The sequence below is a fragment of the Galeopterus variegatus genome, unplaced genomic scaffold (genome assembly GCF_000696425.1).
Source record: "Galeopterus variegatus unplaced genomic scaffold, G_variegatus-3.0.2 Scaffold1876, whole genome shotgun sequence".
NCBI classification, from domain to species: Eukaryota; Metazoa; Chordata; class Mammalia; order Dermoptera; family Cynocephalidae; genus Galeopterus; species Galeopterus variegatus.
The window spans coordinates 164002-170616 of record NW_007727987.1 but is presented as its reverse complement, the minus strand read 5'-3'; positions in this window follow the sequence as shown (position 1 = coordinate 170616).

Sequence of the window (6615 nt, the reverse complement as noted above, 5' to 3'; positions counted from 1 at the left end):
AGGCAGGCCGGGTGCCGCTCGCTGGCTGAGGGAGGCGCGGGGGCAAGGCCGAGGCTTGCGATCCCGTTGCTGGTCCCCGGTCCGGTACGGGGGCAACACTGAGGGTTGCGATCCGTTGCCGGACACGGAAAAAAAAAAAGACAAAAAAAAAAAAGATGACCGGTAAGGGAATCTCAACCCTTGGCTTGGTGTTGTCAGCACCACGCTCAGCCAGTGAGCAAACCGGCCATCCCTATATGGGATCCAAACCCGTGGCCTTCGTGTTATCAGCACCGCATTCTACCGAGTGAGCCACGGGCCGGCCTCATGATGTTTTAATATACACCTACATAGTGAAATTATTACTACAGGTAAGCAAATTAACATATCTATCACCTTCCATAGTTCTCTTTTTTTGTGTGGTAAGAACACCTAACACCTAGTCTCTTAGCAAATTTCCAATAAACAATACAATATTATTAACTATAGCACTCCTGCTGTGCATTAGATCTCTAGATTTGCTCATTCTATGTAACTGTAAGTTTGTACTCTTTGACCTAAATCTCCTCATTTCTTGCCCCTCTCGCCCTTGGTAACCCCCGTCCTACTCTGTTTCTGTGCTCTCGACCCACCCCCCGCCCCACCCGGAGATTCCACATATAATTGAGATCATCAGCATCAGTTTTGTTGGTACATGAAGGACACGCAGATAGAACTGTCCAGTAGGTGGAAGATAATTTAGGTGGGGAAAGAAGTAAAGATGAGCACTCATCTACCTTCATATAAATGAAGCTTTGGACGTGCATGGGATTTTGTGCATAGGATTGCTACAAGAGGAAGCATGAAGAGGAATTTTGTGCATAGGATTACTACAAGAGGAATGTCTTCACATGGGGAGCAGGGGAGCAAGGGCGGAGAGGAAGGGGACAGGGAGGCCCTGAAGGTGCAGAGTGAGCCACAGGAAGAAAGGGTGCTGCCTTTACAGGGTAGTAGTGAGAAGTGCAGGAGAGAGCGTCCAGCAGGACGCGGCAGGTAACAAGGTCTCCAGTGCTCTTAGCGTGCAATGCTTGATTGACTCGTGGAGCAGATGTGGCCTTGTGGGGCAGCAGAGAAATGGGTGCACAAACTCCTCATTGCACACCTGCCTGTACCCTCCTACCTCCCCACATTCCCTCCCTTCCTCTCCTTGGCAGTGTGGGAGTAGTTAGGATCATAGCTCGAGAACCAAAAGGGTTCGAATCCTAACACTGCTGCGTCCTAGTTGGGGACTCTAGGCAAGTGTCTTAAGCGCTGAGGGTCTCAGCTTCTTCATGTGTGAAAAGAATGTAATAAGGGTATTTCCTTCATAGGATTGTTGTGAGGGAGGATTAATTAAAAGTACTTAGAATAGTACCTAGCACATATTGCTGTACTCAGTAAACGTCAGTTATTATATATCTTGTTTTAAAAAATTTTCTTAACCTACATTAAATCAAATTCACTCTCATTTTTCACATTCCCTTTCAACTCTCAAATATGTCTAAGATTGGAAGAGAAATGATGTAGTCACCCAAATTGTATGTGTATGTGTGTGCACGTGTGTGTAAGAACACACCTACCCTTCCACTAGCTGGTGAGCTTCTCGAGAGCAGGGTGGTGCCTCGTTTGTGTTGTATCCCCAGCACCTAGAGCAGTGTGTGGCACAGGAGAAGCACGGTGGGCACTTGGGATGGCACAAAGGTCATAGGTTGAGAGGAGTAAGTCTCCGAGACTAAAGAGGAATGAAAGGTGAGTGGAGAGTCAGGAGTTCACGCTGGGGAGGAAAGGAACTGAGCATGCGTGTAGAATGGCCTCGCTCTTATTAGTCACTTAAGAGGTGAAGGCCACCTGCAGAGAAGGGGTGGGGGACTGGGTGAAATTGATGTCCTGGTGCTTCAGAGTTTTGGAACATTTTTAGGAAATTCTGATAAGAATCAATTATTGATGACTATAAAAAGAATTGCCAAATAGCAATGAAGTTACTTGCTGCTTGTACTTAGTCATTGCTCAGTAAGTAGTGATTAAATGAATGAATGAAAAAATGAACCAGTCATTTAATGGTTCTGTGTTTCCTTACGCTTTTCTCACTAATGCTTATGAGCCCGAGATTAGAAAAGGACAAAGCAGGGAGTTAGAATTTATTAGGGAGAAAGAAATCAAAAAAGGAGACTGTGGGAAGCTAGGGGGTGAGTAGTTCTTGAATACAAGGGGTACCATTTTTGAAATTATTGACCACAGTGTCTAGGCTGTGAGGAAGATGGTGGGGTCGAAATAGGACTTGGTGGACCGAAAGAATAGAGAGGTGTAGAGACATTTAAGTTCAAAATAAAGTTAACGGTCAGTTTGATAAAGGGTGGTAGAAGACAAAATTTTAAAGCCATCCTGGAGAGTATGTATTTTTTAAGCTACTAGTTCGAGCTGTTCTGCTTGATGATAAAGTCCAAGGTGTGGAAATGCAGGTGGGCTGACCAGGTAGAGAACAGGTGAAGTCTAGCAGATTGGGAGGAGTCAAGAAATTGGGGCTGGGATATTGGAAGTGTTACCAGTGTGGATAAGATGAGGATTCCAAGTAACTTATACTCGTATATCCACTGGGCAGATAAACATGAAATTTGCCCCATATTTCAGTTCTCCTTGCATAAATGTAGGTATTATCTCTGCTTTACACATCTGTGTGCTATTATTTGCTCTGCAAGTCCTGTAACAACTTAAGGGATAAAGACAGCCACATGGGTGATTGCTTTCAACTCCCAAATGTGTCTTCCCATATTTAATTTAAAAACTGAAGATTGCGTGAAGTACTTAATATAGAGGGAAGAGAGTAAACAGAGATTGTAAAAACAGAAGTAACATCTAACAATGATTTTAAAATGGTCCCATTTTAGTCTTACTTCCAGCTTAGGTTGTCACGTAGTCTACTTTCCACCTCTGTATTATAACAGATAATTATAACTGTAATTTATTTACATCATGTATTCTACCCTTTACATATATATTTTATATAGTATGATGAAGCTGTTTTCTGAACATATCTTTTATGTATTCTTAGCCCAAACTTTATTGCCTCATAGAAATATAGATATATGTTAAAATATGGCTTTAAAAATTATTTATAGATTGCTCACCATATAATACATACATTTTTCAATTGCTCTATGTAATATTAGATTATCTTGCTTGCATTTACATGTTAATCTGATTGTTAACTACGGTTAGCAACACAAGAACATTAAGTTTTTATTTTGATCTGTGCATTATCTAAGAGGTTAATTCTATCCTGGGAAAATTACATTTTGGACACTGTGCCAGCATTGAAACTAGTTAAGATTTATTAAAAACAATTCTTTCCTTGATGCCTTTCCCAGTATGACAAACTCACATACATATTTATGTGTGTATGTGTGTGTGTGTATGTATATATATATGTATATGTGTGTGTGTGTGTGTGTGTGTATGTACTTAAGGTCTGGTATTTTTCTGTACTGAGAAGCTCCTACAGCTGTAAAAATATATTATATATTGAGCTTCCCAGGCTTTTGTACCTTGTTTTCTTTAGTTGAAATTTCTTAACCAAAATAAAACTGAGTAGTGCTCACTAGTCTAAGTGCAATGCAGGGAGAGGAGATAATCCCAGGGCCTTTAAATTTGTAAGTGAATATTTGTAACTATAAGTTTAGAAGAATAATGCTTACTCATTCTGTGCCTATTCTAGTTGCATTTAAATAATATGAGGATACTGCAAAAAGTTCATGGAAAAATAGAATTAAAAGATAATACAAATCTTTCTATGGACTTTTTGAAGTACCCGTGTGGGTGGGTGGGTGGAGAGGGCATTCATCAGTTTCAAAGTTTCTCAGGAGAAAACTAAATTGTGTGCCATTTAGGATTTATTACAGGCTAGCTTCCAGCAAGACTGTTTTTCTTTATCTTTTTTTAAACTCTGGGGCATCTTTCTATTTGGTTAGGCCTGATGAACCTATTGACCAAATGCTGTATTCTTTGACTCATCACAGGATGGTGTTATTGCTTCTGGGCTGGTTGAATGATACAAAGACCCAGTGAACGAATCTCAAGGCTGAAAACAGATGACTTGAGTCGCTCTTCTAGGTCCTGCCCTTCCACTAATTTGTCACATACTTATGAGCTGGTCACAAGTTTTTTTTCTCATAAGGCATTAGTTATATTCATTGTTTTATTTGAAAAAATAGTTATTGGGCTGGCTGGTTAGCTCTGTTGGTTAGAGCATGGTGCTGATAATACCGAGGTCCAGGGTTTGATCCCTGTACTGGCCAGCTGCCAAAAAAACAAAAACAAAAACAAAAAAACCTGAAGGGAACTATCAAGAAAGTGAAAAGACAATCCACAGAATGGGAGAAAATATTTTCAAATTATATCTGATGGAGGACTTGTATCCAAAATATATAAGAACTCTTATACTCAATAATAAAAAGACCAATTGCCCAATTAAAAATGGGCACAAAGAATCTGAACACAAATTTTTCCAAAGAAGATATACAAAAGGCCAATAAGCACATCAGTCATCAAGGAAATAGTAAATCAAAACCTCAGTGAGATACTAGTTTATACTCACTAGGATGGCTATAAAAAAAAAAGACAGATAACCGCAAGTGTTGGCCAGGATGTGGAGAAATTAGAATCCTCATATACTGCTGATGTGAATATGAAGTGGTGTGACCACTTTGGAAGACAGCCTGGCAATTCCATGAAAGTTTAAATGTAGAGTTACCATATGACCCAGCAATTCCACTCCTAAATGTATACCCAAGAGAAATAAAAACATTTGTCTGCATAAAAACTTGTAGGCGGGCCGAGCCCATCACTCGGGAGAGTGCGGCGCTGGGAGCGCAGCGACGCTCCCACCACGGGTTCGGATCCTATGTATGAGCACTCGGGAGAGTGCGGTGCTGGGAGCGCAGCGACGCTCCCACCACGGGTTCGGATCCTATGTATGAGTGGCCGGTGCGCTCACTGGCTGAGCACGGTGTGGGCGACACCAAGCCAAGGGTTGCGATCCCCTTGCTGGTCACAAAAAAGACAAAAATAAACAAACTTGTAGGCAAATGTTCATGGAAGCATTATTCATAATAGCCAAAGAGTGGAAACAACCCAAATGTCTATCAGCTGATGAATGGATCAACAAAATGTGGTATATCCATATAATGGACTATTAATCTGCAGTGAAAATGAATGAAGTTCTCATACCTGCTACAATGTGGATGAACCTTGAAAATACAATGCTAAGTGAAAGGAGCCAGTCACAAAAGACCATATATTGTATCATTCTGTTTATAAGAAATGCCAGAATAGGCAAATATGTAGAGACAGAAAGTAGGTTAGCGGTTGGCTAGGGCTGGAAGGGCTGATGGGGAGAGGGGAGTGACTGCTAATAGTTATGGGATTTCTTTGGGGGGTGATGAAAATATTCAAAAATTGGTTGTGGTGACTTTTGCACAACCCTGAAAACACTAAAACCCATTGAACAGCGTACTTTAAATGGGTAAATTGTATAATATATGATTTATATCTCAATAAACCTGTTAAAAATAGTTATTGAATACCTATTGTTTATCAGCTATTCTAATAGGTGCAATATTACTTCATGTGTCTTTCATAAAGTGTCACTCACATGGAGCTTATATGAGGGTATTTCAAAAAATTTGTGGAAAAATGGAATTAAAAGATAATACGAACCCTTCCATGAACTTTTTGAAGACCCTTCATATGAGGAGGAGACAAGCCATAAGCCAATAATGAAATGAATAAAATAATTTCAATAATTCATACCAATGGTAGTTACCAATTTCATAATTGATAAGTGGTGCTAGAAAGCAAAATATGTTAGTTGAGTACAAAGTGATTGGGTGTTGGAGAATTCCATTAGATAGGCTGGTTGGGGGCGCTCATTGGAAAGGAAACATTTGAGCAGAGACCTGAATGCTAAGGAGCCAACCACACAGGGGGTCCAGGGTGGGATGGGGTCCATGCAGAGGAGACTGCCAGTGAGTGCCAAGGCCGCAGAGGAAGAAAAGGTGGCTGGTGTAAATGGCGTCTAGTTACAAGGAAGCAGTCAAGCTTGAGGCTGGATAGGATGATCTTAAAGCTTAACTCTGGTGATGCCATTTCCTTGTTCAGAAGCTACCAGCAGCTGCCATTTGCCTAGTGCATTAAAACAGATTCCTTCTCTGGGCTTTTAAAGGTCTCTACCTTCTAGTCCTGAAATACTTTTTCCATTGGCTCTCCTATTCTGTGTCTTAATAAAGCCAAACTAGACTTCCTATTGTTCCCCAGATATTAGGGTCAATGCTTTTCCTGTTTCTGTGCCAGACTTTCTATCTGGAATATTCACCTGACCCATTGTTCTTCTGGAAATTCTGTCTCTTCTTGAAGGCACATCTTCAGTGTCACCTGTTTACCTGTACCTTGCTCTGGAGGTATAGGTAAAATATAGGTATAGGTGAAATTGTTCTGAGTTTTCAGTTCTTTGACTCCCATAGAATTTTGCCGAAAATTCTCTTAGTGAATTTAGTACAATTAAATTTTTCTTTATTTTTTCCTTCTTATGGGGATTTAATTATTACTCTGTAGTATTAGGAAGGT